This window comes from Mustela lutreola, chromosome 9 (assembly GCF_030435805.1).
Source record: "Mustela lutreola isolate mMusLut2 chromosome 9, mMusLut2.pri, whole genome shotgun sequence".
In the NCBI taxonomy this organism is placed as follows: Eukaryota; Metazoa; Chordata; class Mammalia; order Carnivora; family Mustelidae; genus Mustela; species Mustela lutreola.
Window position 1 is genome coordinate 85870255 of NC_081298.1, and position 18234 is coordinate 85888488.

Genomic DNA, 18234 nt, shown 5'->3' on the forward strand with positions numbered 1-18234 from the left:
TCAGCCGGTCCTCTGTCCTTGCAGGAGCTCCTAATCTTGGCGGGGGGTGGAGGGTGGGGGGGGGTGGTAAGAGGGGAAATAAAACCCCAAAATCCCAAAGTTCATTTCTAACGTTCGGAATTACTCTGAATTATGTCCTACTCTCCAAACCAGGAGAAGGGAGGAACAAAGGGCTGGAGGGAGATTCAGGACTATTGAGACATGTACTTTTCTTTATAATATGTTTCAGGATTGTGGAATCAGGAATTCACTCTCTCTCAATAGTCTCTAGGGTCTGTGAGGGCCTTGCATTTGTCCTTCATGGTTGACAGACAGTCTATATTGTTTGTCATTCTTAAACATCATAGCATCTTAATATTAGTTATACTTTTAAAATAGAACAATCCAGATGTTTGAACATTACCTCTCTGCCATGATAACACCTATTACTTTTATAAATAAATTTATATTATACTATGCTTTACCACTTACATTATCTCATTTGATCTGCATAAGAAATCTGTGAGATTGATAGTTTTATTTCCATTTCATAGAGGAGACATCTAATCTGAGAAGTGAGGTAACTTGCGTGCTGCCAAACAGTTGCCAAGGCAGAGATGGCCTGTGACCAAATTTCCTGACTTCCCTCTACCATGTTTCACGCAAGGCCTCCCATTATGTCCTCACAGATGCTACCAGGTGGTAACTGGGAGTCTACCCAGTTAGTGGGTAACATCTGATTCTCCTTCCCAGTGAGAAACTGGGGGTTTAGGGTTCAGGGGGCTGGCTAAGGCCCAAGGTCAGAATGTCCTTGTGGCTGTGGAGTATGAAACAAGAAAAGCGATCCAGCATCTTGAGAAGCTGAGTCAAAAAGCCAAGCCAACCACCTAAGCAATGATTTTCAAGGTATGGACTCTAGCAGCTGGTAGGCCACAAGCATGTTCCACAAACTGATCCCCAAATGTAAGTCTTCTTTGGATCTTACTAGCAAATGGCCCTTGATACCCTACATTTTCTGTGTGTGTGTGTGTGTGTGTGTGTGTGTGTGTGTGTCTAAAGTCTATTTACTAATAACTGCTGAACTGTCAAGAGTTGGTAGTATTTGGTATTCATAAATAAAAATTTAGCACATAAGTAAAGTTTACTGAGGGCTTAACTAAATATTCACCTTCCTGCCAGGCAACACTTGGCAATATTTGCAAACTCCCACTATAAACATGCATGGGCAGTCTGTTGAAGTATCCTCAGTTTGGGAAGATTGTTTTGTTATTAGTATCAGTACTCTATTGAGTTGCTTGTTCTTTCCTGTGGTTACTATTCCTGCTTTTTAATTATAAATTACCCTTCTTTACCTTCATCATCATCTATTGTGTCTGAGGTGTACTGTTCGATTAACCCTATGGTAGGATAGTGATATCTATGTAGATCAACACGATTTATGACCTATAACAAAACATTAACACAAATATGGATTGTGGTACACACAAAAGTCATCCATACAGATATTGCTAATGCAGATATTCATACAATCTGAATAAAATGTGTCTGCCCAGGAACAGTTTGTTGATATCAGAGAATTCTTCGAAAAGTAGGAAAGACTGGAGTGTGTGCATCTTGGAGCCTTTTGCCTCATGTAGGTGGGACTCTGTCAAACGGTCTTGAGAATCACTGGGTGGCCAGGGAGAACTTGGGTTCTTTATAGTGGGATGGGAAGAACTACAGAGACCAGAAGAAAGTGAACATTGGAAGGGAGCCTGGGAGGCAGAAATTGGAGAGATTGAAGAAATTATGCCTCCAGTGTCTTTTGATGTCTTGGCCTCAGCATGGATGTGGAAAGAACAGTTAAAAGTGAATGTGTCCCCAGGATGCCCTGTAGGGTTGTCTGGTTTGGGCACTGTGCAAACGTGGCCTGCCAGGACAGGTGGAGGCTGAAATGCAGCTGTTCATTACTGACTGTGAACCTCCAGTGCCAATGAAGAGAAATCTTTCTGTAATTTGCCTCTACAGAATGACTTTTAGTAAACAATTTAAAAGTGCCCCTATGTACAAATTATGGTCTTTGAGATAGTCCAGGAAGTTCTGGAATACTCTTTTTCCAGGTCACTGGAAAACCACAGGACCACTGAAGGTGGTCACTTTTGTTCCCAACCAGGGAAGATGGCTGAGTAACCTAAGGATATTGAACAGGCATTCAAGTTAGGCTTGAAACTTAGAGAGGAGTCCAATAATGTGCTTACATTTTGGCAAAGTCAAAACATGAGAAGTGAAGAGCCTAGATACAAAATAAGATCTTTCTTCAGTTTTTTGAAATGCCACCAAGAAAAGCCTTCCAATACTGCAAAACAAAAGCCATTTAAAGATTTTTTTTTTTAAATTTATTTGAGAGAATGAGCATGAGAAGGGGGAGGGTCAGAGGGAGAAGCAGACTTCCTGTCGAGCAGGTGGGTGTGTGGTGGGGACTCTGTCCTGGGACTCCGGGATCATGACCTGAGCCAAAGGCAGTCACTCAACCAACTGAGCCACCCAGGCACCCAACAAAAGCCATTTAAAAGGAAGAACCCATGGAGAAATGTCTTCTTATCCTGAGAATCTTTGAGTTTGAATTCAGACAAAAGGAAATCATCTGGTTATTATTAAGAACTAAAAATTCCTTAAATGATGCAGGCCAAAATAGCGCCAACCTCTTCAAAAAGCAGTTCTAAATCTGTCCTGCCATATAATTTCATGAATACTTTATTATAAGCTTTACACCACTGTTAATCATTGTATGTATCCCATTTCATAAAGTGATAATTGTCTTCAAGTAAACCTTAGTGAATAGTAAGATATCATTAAAGGAAAGGATGTAAAATAGTGTTTAGTTTGGCTCCTGCATGTTATTCATCTTGGTTTCTTACCTAGTAACTATTGAAAGAGATAAGCTGACATTGCCCGATTTCACAAACACATCTTGGTGACTGAGTTGCCATATTCCTTTCAGAATTCTCATTTCAGAATTCCAGTGGTAGTGCCAATGGTTACCTTTATTTGATTTACCCTGGTAACTGAGTGGCTATTTATTTGGTATGAATAAAACTGAAGGTTATCCCATGTCTCTGGCACATTAGTCATGATCTTACAGGACTGTGCGGTTGCGAAATTCCCCTGAGAGGTTGTTGGATTATACAAGACCCATTATTACTTTTTTTTTTTTTTTTTTTTTTTTTACCAACCCACAAGAGTCCAAGCCATTGTATTGCTGGAAAAGCAGGGAGAAGCCATAATGCATTAAAAAAATAATAATAGACACCCTGAAAACAAAAACCAAAACCAAAAGAAAACAAAAAACCAAAACATGGTTCCCCACCTGTAGTCGGTGGGATTTAAATTTGCAAGGACTATGGTCAAGATCCATAACTTGCTCCCTTTAAGCTGTGAGTGGGCAGGACTACAATAATCATTGATTTTCTCAGTTCTCAACTTGTGCAAAAGGGCCAAAAGGCATCAAATACAGAAGCTTTGGAGGGTAAAGCTATAAAAGTAAATAAACACATCTTTTCAAAGACCCAGATGAAGAAGGGGAAAATACTGTAAAAGCAATATTTTCTCCCACTTTTTTCTCCTCAAAATTGAATAAGGTGTGTTGCTGTTTCCCCCTTTTGATTCGTAACCTGGGGCTAACACTAACAAATAATTAAAACAGTAACTAGCACTGTAGAGTTCATAACATGCATCCATATATGTTAGCTTATTTGAGTTGCAATATAGCCACTATTATTAGATTTCTTTTAATACAGAGAGAATCATGCCTTAGAGAGGCTACCTGACTTCCTCAAAGCAACTCAGCCTGACAAGCACAGCCAGGACTCCAAGACCCTTCATCTGACCCTAAAGCCTATCCTTTGCGTTTTATCAGCATAATCTAAAGCAAATTGTGTCTCTTTTTTATTTGACCTCCCACAATTCACACCAGTTTAATCAATCTCCAAATAATGAAAAAATGACTTAACTCCAACATCAATGTCATACCTATTAGTCAGTTCAGGGACCCAGAAGCCTCTTGTTGGCTTCTGCTGTTTTTAAAACCCACGTATGTATGAAAAGTTTGACAATACCATAACCTCTCCCAGAAAACCATATTAACCTGCAGTGATATTAACCTGCAGTTCAGTCTAGGGACTTTTTCTTATCTGCTGCAAAATTTACATCACTGTATTAGATACATTAGATTAGATACATTCCTGTATCTAATAAATTTCAGCCGTTGTTATAATTAGTTTACTTACTCTAGCATTCATATTTTTTCTTTGGATTATTTATGTTTTCTGTTCCAGGTATTTCTTTACCCCATCTGACCCCAATCAGCTCTCTTAATAATTCAGACTCTTGTCTGAAGATCCTAGTAAGTAATGAGCACCTGGAGGTCTTAGAAAACTTCATGCCTTTTCATTATTGAAAGTGAATGTATATATCTCTACATACACACATACATACATATGTACCACATATATATTGTCTGTGTGTGTATATATGTGTTTGTGTATATATATATGTATTAGAAATTTCTCAACAGTAATGAAAGACTTAAAACAGACCTTTAATACAAAGTATAAAAGTTGTATTGACAAAAACATTTTGGATTGTTGAATTATATAACAACTTGATTTCAAGGTTGAATCTCAAACATCACCAGCGAAGTGTGTTGTGTGAAATGTCTAGAGGTCTGGAGCTAAAACCACAGCTAAACTGAGTCCTGGGCTATATTTTAGTTTTGGCAGATACAAGATGCAAGGGGACAAGGCATGCTTCATCTGCGCATTTGTTCAAAGCACACCGAGCATAGTAATCCCCCTCCCACCACAAATTACTGTCTTCCATTGTTTTCCTCCAAATTCAAGTAAAAGAACTTGAGGAAATTTTTGTCCCCAAATGTTGAGGGATTAGTCCTTCTATGTTTTTTTTTTTCTTTTATTAACCAAAGAGGAATCTTAAGTGTAAAAATCTTCCAGCCTTGTGTCATCTTCTTTATGAACCCTTTCATTAGGTTAATGAAAGATCATCAGGTGGGACAGGAAAGTTCTGTTCCTAGCTGGAGACTTAATACTATAAAGAGTGCCTGACACATTGTGCTGCCCATAGGGATTCGGAGTTCCTCCCTTCTCATTTTTAGTGACCCTTGGCTTCAACCTTCAACATCCTTCACCTTGCTCCATATCCCTTTGTTCCTCAAGTTACTGAACCTGAAGATAAATGAATTACACTCGGGGCAAAGGAGAAAGGAAAGGGGGTGGAGCAAGCCTCAGGTTCTATATGGAGAGTCCTACAGATAAGGAGTTTTATTTTGCCTCCTCACTGCTCCCTGTTAGCTTATGACTTAAAATTTATCTTGCTTTTCTTGCGACATTTGGCAAACTGAATTCCCATCAGCAGATTTAGGGGAGGGGGTAGAAAATGAGCACTTAAAAATTATCATTGCTTCCAATACCATCAATGTGTTTGCTGGTTTCAGATCTGGTAGTGCGTAAACCAGGAAGGAGGGGAGTTTAATGAGAGATCACTAGACTCCAGTAGTCAGAAGATCTGGGTTCTTCCAGGTGTGGACTGTTGGGTAGCAGCTGACAGATAAAGCATTCTAAACCTGTACATTCCAGAAAGCTGCTTGCACAGTGGTGCTGGACAGGGGGAATGTGAGGCTATTTGATGACAAAGGACAATGGCCATACTGAAAACAAAACAGTAGTCTAGAAGTCAAGAATCATGGGGCCAGTTATAACCTAACCTTGTAGGGGTGGGGGAGTCATTGGGCTTCACCTTCAAAGTAGGGAGAATAACACATTGACCAGCTTTCTTGCCAGGGCAGTAGTGAATATAAAATAATATACAATATTTAAAAGCCTGAACACATGTAAGCTAGAATGACTAAAATTGGGCCCTGGTTTAAGTAACTGCTACGGTGCTTTTTCATAGCACAATCGTGTGCTGTTGACAATCTTGATCTGAAGTCTGACAAATTCATTTGTAGAAAATCTGGCTTTGCCAGGAACATTGACAGGCCATTCATAACCAAATTTTTTGTGTTTAAGTGCTACATAAAATAGTACTTCTACATAAATACATAAAATAGCTAGAAAAACATAAGATACTGAAAAGTGGTTTTTCCCCCCTTATTAGTTTGCACCTGGAAGGAAATACCTAGCCTCTGAATGAATAGTAGTGGGATGCTGGGAAGACTGTATCATGTCACAAGAGGGAATTAGAGGACAGGAAGTTAGGGTAGCACCTCAGTGAACTTTGGCCAGAATAAGGAAGAGGTGAAGCACCTGGGTATATTTATCCCCGAGAAAAAAATGTTATGGGAAGAACACGAATGCTGCCAAATATTGGAAGGGCTGTTGCAGAGGAGATGATTAGATACTCTGTTCCATAAGACAGATTACTGAACACAAAATGAAGATGTTGATTTGAATGATCTCTGAGTTCTCTTAAACAAAATTCTGGCATTCCAAAGTTACAAGGAGAGAAGCTATGGTTCAGGACAAGAGAATACTTTCCATAAATAAGAGTTCTCCTTCAATGGGCAGAGACACCCAATCTTGGAGATAATCTGACATTCAGAAGGAGTCTGGATTGCCATTTAAGAAGGAAGTGGAGGGAGTGCTTACATTCTGAGTAAGCTGAACTCCGTGACAGTGTGACCTCTCAAATTCTAGGATATTTTGATTCTTAAATAGGATGTGTCACAGAAAATGCTAAATAAGGGGCCTATGTGTCCTTCATTGTTAGTGGGGTAGATACTGTCTAGGTCGTGATTGTTGTCATTCTCCTTTTCTCCCGGGCATTGAAATTGCTAAAAAGCAGATTTTCCAGCGCATTTGAATTAATAGTCTTATTTTCTACTTTATTTGGGTTTTTTGATTGTTCATTGTAAACAGCTGTGAATAGTTGTTTTTATAGCAACTATGGAACCAAAGCCACATCCAAGCTTGCACCAAGAAAATCCTATACTCAGCCTGGAATGAAGATGTCATTGGACTCTGTTTTGCAGATAGCATGTGATGAACTGATTGACAAGGTCTAGAAATAAATCAAGATCATCCTGATGTTTAGAAATCTGACAGACAGGTGGTACCAGCACATTTCAAGCTCTTAACTAGGTCATAGCCTTATAATGAGTTATGATGTATTCTGACCTTCTGGGCAACTCTCCTGCCTGCCTCTAGGACAATGCATTGCTGGATTTGAGGGAATGAGTTCATCATCAATAACTAGAAATTCTACAACTGGAAGAATAAGATTAACGATTGCAAATTTACTGAATACCTTATTAGTCCTTAAGTGAAGTTCATCCCAACAGTTATGAGGAAGCTAAACATGTAGATGTCATGCATAAGAACAAGAATAACTGTTGTACACTATGCAGATAGAAGAAGAAGACAGAAAGCCAGAAGAAACAATGGATATATTGGAACACCTTCAGCTGCAAATGCCAGAAAACCCGCCTCAAAATGGCTTTAGCAAACGAAATTTATTGACTTACATAAATGAAAATCTCAATCATGGCTGGACTCAAGGATGCAGATGATGTCCACACAACATTTACACCCCACATCCCCTTGATCCCTCTCTCTCTCTCTCTTTCTCTCTCAGCTTCATTCTCAGTAGATTCCTTTCACTTGATGGCCCCTAGAAACTTCAGACTTAAGTTCTTCCCAGCTCCAAGACAAATACAGAGAGCACCTCTTTCTTTCCCAGCATTTTCAGCACCAGGCCCTAAACTGAGTTTCATTGGTTTGGCTTTGGTCATGTGCACCTTCTTTACTAATGGCAGCAGCCTACGATTGCGTGAATAAGGTCAGCACCTAAACCACAAGGACAGAAAATGAGAGGACCAGGGAAGGAGGAGGAATGAAAGCTGGGCAGCCCAAACCACTGATGTCCATTTGCCTAGAATAGCTTCAAGCAATGTGGTAAGATCACAAACGGCTGAGAAACTTCTAAAGGCTATAGTCCCAGGCAGCTGGAGATCTAGACTTTGCCATTTTATGAATAGAAACTTCAGTCCCACCATCGATGAGGATATAGCAGCTCTAAGAACACCAACGAGCTGTGGGGTTCCAATGGCCTTTAGTCTAAGAGTGTCAGGCACATTTGGCACAAGAAGATCCCGTGTTCCCAGAGTAGTCTTATCAGGCACAAGTGCACACACATTGGAACATATCAATAATGGCATTTTAGGAAACAAAGAACAACTCTGTGAGGGTATGTGGGTATGCATAAATGTTCAAATGCAAGTGTTAGTGGTCTTGATGCTGTGTCATTGAGAAGCACTGGGAACAGCACAGAACCAAGCAATGGTCCTGGAAAGTAATCTTTCATGTGGCAATGGGTAGAAAAGAGAGGAGACAATAAGTTAAAACCTGGGCTAGACTCCTCTATGTGAGAGTTGGGGAGGGGGGGTAATCACTCTTTGGGAAAGAAAGGTAGTATCTTATTGCTTCTGCTTCATTTTGGAGGTGGATGAGTAAGTCTGGACACAGTAAAGCTTTTTTAGCAAGTTGAAACATGTGTTCTCTGGTCAAGGAAGGGAAAGCTGCTATGAGAGAAACAAGGGAAATACTCTAGTTCTATGAGGGCTTAAAATGAGCCATTGGGTTTTAGGAGCCATTATTTTGACCTTGAGCACAGGGAAAAGACATTGGCATATGTATCCCTTGGAGCAGCTCCTTTTGCCCACTATTACCAAACTTTTAGTTACAGTCAGGTGTGGATATACCTTTTAATACATATTTGTATTCTTAATGATACAGAGAGCATGAAGTCCATCAGTGGCTTACAAGGAAAATCATGTTCCTATCTTCCAGCCTCCTTTTCCATGAAGTTCAACAGGGAGGGAAGGAAGGAAGAAAGGAAGGAAGGGAGGTAGAGAAAAAGAGAAAAATAGAGACAGATAAAGAGAGGAAGAGAGAGAAAAGGAAAAAAGTTAGACCGCAAGGAAGGAAGGGAATTCCATATTATTAGTTTGCTAGGGTTGTCCTAACAGAGTACCACAGACTGAGTGGCTTCAACAATGGAAACGAATCATCTCACAATTCTTCAGGTTAGAATTCGAAGATTGGTGTAGACAGTGTCGGTTCCTTGACCTTGAGGAAGAAACTTCCATGCACCTCCCCTGGCTTCAGGTGGTTTGCTGGCAATCTTTGGTACATCTTGCCTTGTAGATGCATCACCCCAATCTGTGCCTTCATCTTCCATGATGTCCTCCCCATGTGGTTGTCTGTATCCAAACTTCTTCTTTTAAAAAGAATACCAGTCATATTGGATTAGGGCCCATGCTAAGGAGCTCTTCTGAACATTCTCGTCAACGACTTTAATTCCAAATAAGGGCACATTCTGAGAGGTACTGGGGTTAGGACTTCAACATATGGATTTTGGAACGTGCACAATTCAACCCATAACAGTCCATAATCCTTCTTAATATTCCAGGAGTTATAAATGGCTGCACACTTTGCTACAATGTTTGAATTCTAGAACTAAATATATGCTTAAAACTATGATAGGTGTGTGTGGGGGGGGTGTACTCTTCAGAATTCCCTCTTTCCCATCACGGGGATAATCATGGTGACTGAAGGATAAAAGACTAGATTCTTCCAGCTTGAAAGATTTATCTCTTTTGAAGCAAAAATTGGAGGAAAATCAAAATTCCTTTTGTATAAAGGGACTGATTCTTTGACTTTCCAAGGGATGGGAGAGGAAAACTCTTTGTTTCTTTACTCTCAGTAGGGACAAGAGAATACAGTACTTCTCTTTTCACTCCCCCTCTCTGAAGGGGGGCATGGGAATAGGGTGGGTTAATTCCTAATTTGGCTTTTGAGAGTAATTTTTCCTGTTTCTGATCTGAACCAATTGAACACATGTTGCTGCCAATGCTCACTTGTCCAGTGTGAGCGAGATTTTGTGCTGAACAAAAGGAAGACAGCGCGACATTTAACCACAGTCAAGTCCTCTGTGGGACAGACAGGAATAACATGCATGATTGCAACCCATAAATAATACACCTCATGCCATCTGCATTTTGCTTACTCTTTAAAACAGAGACTGCTATTCCTGGACAAGTCAATGTTAATCCTAGACTCCTAACTTCGGGACCGGTTCTTGCTGGGAGTGGCATTTCCCTTCACCTCTTCCTCTCTCTATATTTCCAGTCCAGCCAAGCATAAATAAGTAGGCAATTTCTACGCTGATCACTGAAGCTCTAAAGATAGGGCACTGAACCCAGTAAATGATGAATACATGCCATATGGAGCTAACGGCAAGTTCGGATGTAAATTATCTCCATATTGCTCTCTGCATTGCAGATAAAAAGTCCCTTGTGTCATTTCTTTGTACTGAGCTGTGTGTATCTGAAAACAGCTAAAATCACTGAGAAAAGTGGGACATTTAATTTCACCTGAAAAGGACAGGGTATGGCTTGTATTAATGATTAGTGAATGTTTTTAAAACATTGTTTGATGTTTTGCACAATTTATTTCATTGGAATCTTGTATTTTAAGCAAATGTTTGAATTCTTCTAGCCAGCTGTATTGATAGTGCAGAGAAGTGTACAACAGTTGGAATTGAAAGACCCTGGTTTGGGTTCCTGCACCAAGAGCAATTGCCAACATTTACTGAGTTGCCGGCAACTGTTCTAGGCAGTTTATGTAAGTTATATCATTTACTTTTCACAACAACTTTAGAAGACAGGTCCTATTATTCCCACATTATATATAAGAAAACCATTCAAATAGTTACAAGAAGAGCTGGATTCAAATCCACACTGTCAGCCACAAAGTCTATGTTCTTTGTATTACTCCATGTGACCTCTTGCCTTCTAGCTATTTTGACCTGAAGCAGACACAAATACTTTCTTAGTCTCTTTTTCCTTATTCTTAGGGGAATTGAATGAAATATTCTCTAAGATCCTTTCAACTTGTAAACACTCTGTGATCCCTCCCTTTTTTCTTTTCAAAATGTGAGTAAATCTTTTGTTTAAATACTGCCTTCCTTCTTCAAACTCTAAGATAATCCTCTTGTCTTTGGAGGGAGGGGCGTAAATCCTCATTGTGTCAAAGATTAGAAATTATAAAGTTTAGAAACTGTTTTGCCTTGGACCCGTCTTCCTGTTGACCTACGTGCAGTCTTCTACTAATGCAAAGGGGCATTGGGAACCCCAGTCTTCTGTGGAAGTCCTGAGAGTCTCAGACAACCTATGGATGAGCTGTGTAAGAGAAAAAAGTGTAAGTGTAAGGGTTGCCCCTCTGTATAGAAGTGTAAACTCTTTAGGAATACAAGTAACCACTTATTATCTACGTAGGTTTCTAGGTTTCTTTAGATTCAATAAAAATACATTTATGACATGGCATATTAACTTCTCATTAAGCTTTCCCAATTTTTTTTTAATGGATTTATATGCCAAGCTAAATACAAGAGGCAGGCTGTGTTCTCTGTGAGACCATTTGTAAGCATTCCAACACAAAGAATAGAAATATTACTTTTTTAAAAAATGATTTTATTTATTTGTTAGAGAGAGAGAGAAAGAAAGAGAGCACAGAAGCAGGCAGAGTGGCAGCAGAGTCGGAGAGAGAAGCAGGCTCCCTGCCAAGCAAGGAGCCCAATGTGGGACTTGATCCCAGGACCCTGGAATCATGACCTGAGCCAAAGACAGTGGCTTAACTGACTGAGCCACCCAGGTGTCCCTAGAAATATTACTTTAAGATACTCCTAGAGATTCCTGGCTGGCTCAGCTGATAGAGCATGTGACTCTTGATTTCTCATTTTGGGTTCATAGTTTACTTAAAAAAAAAAAAAAAAAGGTACCCCTGGATGTTATCTGCATGGAATCTGCACAGGACGGCCATGGAAAGATGAAGAGGCAAGAGTGAGTGTGTCCTTGTAAAGCCTGGGGTTGAGAAAGTTCAAAGAAAGATAGCAAGAGTGATCCAGCCCCAAAGTAGTTCTTGCTGAAATTTTCAAATGAATGAACAGTAAGTAGATGACTTCTTTACCAGAGTAAGTATACAAAATACCGGATGTGTCTACTTTTGAAAGAGGAGAGGAATTTTCATTTAAAAAAACTAGACTTTGGAAAAGACTCTTCAGCTTTCTTTTCTTTTCATTGGAACTTGATCTTCATTAAAGCAGAGAATCATGGTCTAGCAGCAGATTTAAAAAAAAATTAATGAACTCTTTCAGGCTCTGATCTTTGGCTTGAGAGATAATTATTAAAGAAAGCAAATTATTAGATGTATAAATTGGATATTTTAGATAGCATGAGTGATCAATACCATCTCTTCTCTTACACTTTGTTAATTTAATCAACAGTTATATGCTATATGCTCCCTTCAGAAGGGACAGAAAAGAAGGAAATCAGCATTTACTGAGTGGTTTTCATATGTCAGACACATTATTTTCTTCATCACTTTGCCTTTTCTCCCACCCAGCCTTCTTCATAAAGTATAAACAACCACTTCTGCAATAGACAAATCAATGTAGAATCTTTTTCTTCATCTTCTCAACTACCTGGAAATTGTGCATTAATTTTCCTTTTTTGTAGAGGAGTGATTCAGGAGAGCATTCAAGTTTCGGAATGACTGTTCTGGCCTTGATTCACTGAGGGCACTTGTTTAAGTATTGAGACGGCTGTTTTCGTGCAATCCTAATTAAGGAAGTATGTTTCCCATTTCATCCATCCACACTCATCCATTCATCCAGAAGAGGCCCAGGATTACATGTATGAAACATTTGAAGCCTGTCATTTTTTAATAGTTACTAATTCAGCACAAATATTTTTTAAGATTTATTTATTTGAGAAAGAGAGAGCACAGGCATGTGCACAAAACCTGAGCAGGGAGGAGGGGCAGAGGGAGAGGAAGAAGCACACTGCCCACTGAGCATGGAGCCATAGGCAGGGCTCCATTCCAGGATCCCGAGATCATAATTTGAACCGAAGGCAGACATTTAACGAACTGGACCATCCAGGTACCCCAACACAAATATTTAAAAACTTAAACAAACTTTGGGTGCCTGAGTGGCCCAGTTGGTTAAGTGTCTGACTCTTGATTTCGGTTCAGGTCGTGATCTCAGGGTCTTGAGATGGAGGCTCAGGGCTCTGTGCTAGGTGGGGAGTCTGCTTGAGAGTTTCTCTACCTTTCCCTCTGCTCCTCCCCACTCTCTAAAATAAATAAAATCTTTAAAAAAAGATTTTTTTTTAAACTATCAAGGTCTGTAGTCATTTTTATTGAAAAGGACCCTTAACTGCAGTAAAACTCAAGTGAATCTCATTGAAAGACAGAAGTCTCAGAGCACCTGGCTGGCTCAGTCAGTAGATCACGCAGCTCTTGATCTGAGGTCATGAGTTCCACCCCCATGCTGAGCATAGAGATTGTCTAATAATAATAAAAAAGACAGGAGTTTCAGTGCCTTATCAGTGAGCTGTGGAAATAAATATCTGTAAGTATAACCTCAACACAGAAAATACCAAGTATGACAGAGAAAAAAAGTAGGCTGGTTCAGAATCTATTTTGATTTATCTCCTTGAAGCAAAATTTCTGCTAATAATTTTTAAAAAATGAGAAATATTGTGCTCAATCAGTATAGCATGCAACTCTTGATCTTGGGATCCTGAGTTCAAGTCCCACATTGGGCATAGAGCCCATTTAAAAAAAGAAAACAAGATAAAAATATTTTTAAAAAAAAAATCACAAGTATGTGTTTTCACGAGCAAAAGGCCAAATCTTCTGGCTATATCATGATTACATTAATAGCAAATCCTGACTAAAATTTTCCTAATGAAACTACTTTATTGTACATTTATCTGTCCTTGCATTCAAAGTGTGTTGTAGTCCTTCATGCATGAATGATAAAAGTATACACAGAAAATAATTACAGCTATTAGTAAAATAGCAGTAGATTTTATAACTTTAGGAAGTGAAAAGCAGTTATCAGGATTTTCTAGTAGTATTTCTTCATATGGCAGAATTTAGATACATGTTGTTTTAAAAGTCTACAAAGAAATTGTGCTAGTCTGCTTTTTAATCACACTGATACTGTCTATAAATAATTGAAATTTTAGGGAGACACATCCAGGACTAGATGTACTGTGACAACTTTCAGTAATCTAGAAAATTGTGAAAATAGTCTGCTTACCTGCAACATAGTACTTAAGGAATGGAGCCTCTGGGTCCCTCCTTTGGAGTAGTTTAAAAAGCCCACCTGGGAATGTTGGAGGGCACATATTTTTTAAAAACACGATTTTTGACTTTTGATAATATAATTTGACTGTAAACTTAATTTTTTCTTTTTTTATTGAATTGTATAATTAACATATAACATGAGTTTGTTCTCTGTATCTAAGAGTCTGTTTTCTTGTTTGTCTCTTTTTTACTTTGTTTCTTAAATTCCACTTGAGTGAAATCTTACGGTTTCAGTCTGACTTATTTCATTTTGCATTATACTCTCTAGGTCCATCCATGTTGTCATGCCATCCCTGCTATACAAATGGCATATCCCATTCTTTTTTTTATGGCTGTGCAATATTTATCTATAATCATATCTATATCTTCTTTATCCATTCATCTATCAGTAGATTCTTAGGTTGCTTCCGTATCTTGGCTATTGTAAATAATGTTGCAATAAACATAGGAATGTATGTATCTTTTTTTTTTTTTTTGCATTTATCTTTTTGAATTAGTGTTTCATTTTCTTTTAAATCTTTTTTTTTTTTAAGATTTTATTTATTTATTTGACACAGAGGGAGAGCAAGCACAAGCAGGGGTAGCGGCAGGCAGAGGGAGAGGGAGAAGCAGGCTCTCCCCTGAGCAGGGAAGCCCAATGTGGAACTCAATCCCAGGACCCTGGGATCATTATCTGAGCTGAAGACAGGTACTTAACCTGCTGAGCCACCCAGGTGCCTATATTATCATTTTCTTTGAATAGATACCCAGTTACTGAAATTATTTGATCGCAGTGTAATGTGGTAATTTCATTATGGTTTTGATTTGCATTTTCCTGATGATTAATGATGTTGAGCATCTTTTCATCTGTGTTTTGGCCATTTGTGTGTCTTCTTTGGAAAAATGTCTATTCAGGTCCTCTGCCCATTACTTTAATTGGATTATTTGGGTTTTTTGTTGTTGTTGTTTTGGTGTTAGGTTGTATGAGTTCTTTATATAGTTTGAGTATTAACTTCCTTATAGGATATAACATTTGCAAATATCTTATCTCATTCAGTAGGTAGATCTTTTTTGTTTTGTTGATGGTTTCCTTTACTGTCCAAAAGCTTTTGTTTTGGAGTGGTCCCAATAGTTATACTTTTGTTTCCCTTGCTTGAGGAGATATTTCTAGAAAAATGTTTCTATCAAAGAAATTACTACCTTTGTTTTCTTATAGGAGTTTTATGGTTTCATGTCTCCATTTAGGTCTTTAATCCATTTTGAGATTATTTTCTATGTGGTGTAAGACAGTGATTCAGTTTCATTCTTTTTCATGTAGCTGTCCAGTTTTCCCAACACCGTTTGTTAAAGAGATTCTCTTTTCCCCATAGTAAATTCTTACCACTCTTGCCATAGATGGACTATATTAGAAACTACTTTATATACAATTTGACTATATTGACTATACATAAACTATTGTACACTTATCTGTCCTTGCATTTAAAGTGAGTTGTAGTGCTTCATGCTTGAATGGTAAAAGTATACACAGAAAACGATTACAGGTATTAGTAAAATAGCAGTAGATTTTATAACTTTAGGAAGTGATAAGCAGTTATTTATCATATTATCTAGTAGTATTACTTCATATGGTAGAATTTTTAGGGAGATATGTCCAGGACTAGATTTTCTGTGACAACTTTTAGTAATCTAGAAAATTGTGAAAATAGTCTGGCTTTTAACTAACTGTATGTATATGTGGTCAAGGTTAGGAAACTAGAGTAGACTGAAAAAGAAATTTGATTACCACTGAAAACCTTTCAAAGAAAAGATCCTGCCTTCTTCCTACAAACTAATCAAATTCAAAACCCATAGTGTTTAGAATTTTCTGGCTGACCTCAGCTGAAATGAAAATGCCAGGGAGATGAGGCAGGTGCAGTGATGACAGATTTGTATAGTTCTAGGGTTTTGGGCTATTGTCAACAAACTTTGGAAGATCAAATCAAGAGCCCTTGAATGTCCTTTGATTAATTTAGAAAGAGAATGGATATGCAGAGGGAAGTAACAATCTTTGCCTCCAAATTTTGGCTGTGGTCCAGCAAAACCTAGAACACACACCTCTTAAATCCAAGTGTGGAGTGCTTTCACATTTTAAATTTCTGTGTTAGAATACTATATTTTGCCAAACTCTTCAGTATATTTTGTTGTCTTGGGATGTTTGGTTAAATGTGGCTGCGGAATAATTTAATTCGTGAATGCCTCCAGTTAGTGGTCTGTTTCTATATTATTTTTTCTTAATATCTGCTTTATGAGGTTTAAATGACACACCATAAATACTACCTATGGTGTGACTTTTCATCTTTTTTAATTTTTTAAAAAGGTTTATTTACTTATTTGAGAGAGAGAGAGTGCATGAGTTGAAGAGGGAGAGGGAGAGAAAATCTCAAGCCAACTCTCTGCTGAGCATGGAGCCCGTCTGGGGGCTTGATCCTAGGACCCCGAGCACGACTTGAGCTGAAACCAAGAGTTGGATGCTTAATCAACTGTGCCATCCGATTCATTAGGTGGCTTTTTCAAGTGTACAATTCATGGGGCACCTGGCTGGCTCAGTTGGTGGAACACGTGACTCTCAGTCTCGGATTGTACTTTTGAGCCCCACACTGGGTGTAGAGGTTACTTAAAAATAAAATCTTAAAAAAAGTGAAGTATACACTTCAGTGCTTTTTAGTGTATTCTCAGAGTTGGCACCCATTACTACTATGCAATTTTAGAGCATTTTCATCACTCCCAAAAGAAACCCTATATTCATTAGCAATCACTTCCCCATTTCTCTCTTCCCCAAACCCCTGGCAATCACTGATCTACTTTCATCGCTGTGGTTTTGCCTATTATGGACATTTCATATAAATGGGATTGTATGTGATCTTTTATGACTGAGCTCTTTTATTTAGCTGACTTTAAAGGTTCATCCATGTTGTACCATCTATCAGTACTTCATTCCTCTTTATGTCTGAATAGCATTCTGTCATATGGATATCCATATCTTGTTTATGCTTCTATCACCTGATGGAATTTGGGTTGTTTCCACTTTATGGCTCTTATGAATCAGACTGCTATGAACACTCATACACAAATTTTTGTTTAGCCCTGAGTTTTCATTTCTGTCTTGTATATATCTCAGAGTGGAATTGCTGAGTTATATGATAGCCCTAGGCTTAATATTTTGAGGAACTACACAACTTTTTTTCCAAAGTGGCTGTTCCTTATTAAGATCCTACCAGCGATGCATGAGGGCTTCCTTTTTGCTGCACCCTTACAAGCACTTGTTATTGTCCTTGATTTCAAGTCATCCTCGCGGGTGTGAAGTGGTCTCTCATTATGGTTTTCATTTCCATTTCCCTGATGGCAAATGATGTTGAGCATCTTTTCATATGCTTATAATCATTTATGTATCATTTTTAGAGAAATGTCTCTTTAAATTTGTTGCCAGTTTGTATTTTCATTTATTTATTTATTTATTTATTTTAAAGATTTTATTTATTTATTTGACAGACAAAGATTACAGGTAGAAAGAAAGGCAGGCAGAGAGAGGAGGAAGCAGACTCCCTGCTGAGCAGAGAACCTGATGCAGGGCTCCACCCCAGGACCCTGGGATCACCACCTGAGCCTAAGGCAGAGGCTTTAACCCTCTGAGCCACGCAGGTGCCCCCCTCTGTTGCCAATTTTTAAACTGGAGTATTTGTTTGTTGTTGAGTTACACAAGCTCCTTATCAAATACGTGATTTGCAAGTATTTTCTCCCATTTGTTGGCAATCTTTAACTTTCTTTTTTTTTTCCAAAAAATTTTTAAAAGACTTTATTTATTTATATGAGAGACAGAGAAAGCTCGAGCAGCAGTGGGAAGAAGGAGAAGCAGGCTCCCCACTGAGCAGGGAGCCTGACTCGGGACTTGATTCCAGGACCCTGGGTTCCTGGGAGCCAAAGACAGACACTTAACCAACTAAACCAACCAGATGCCCCAATCTTTAACTTTCTTAATGGTGTGTCTAAAGTACAAAAGTTTTTAGTTTTGATAAAGCACCATTTTTCTTTG

At 38.6% G+C, this 18234-nt stretch overlaps 1 protein-coding gene across 1 annotated transcript in view; it reads left to right on the forward strand.

The window, feature by feature from the left end:
* The first annotated feature begins 734 nt into the window (after positions 1-734).
* The window catches only part of EHBP1 (EH domain binding protein 1), a 376969-nt gene continuing 359469 nt past the window's right edge, over positions 735-18234 (forward strand). The window contains exon 1 of the mRNA XM_059187792.1: positions 735-942. The gene's annotated coding sequence lies outside the window, so the exon portion shown is untranslated. The remainder of the gene's footprint in view (positions 943-18234) is intronic.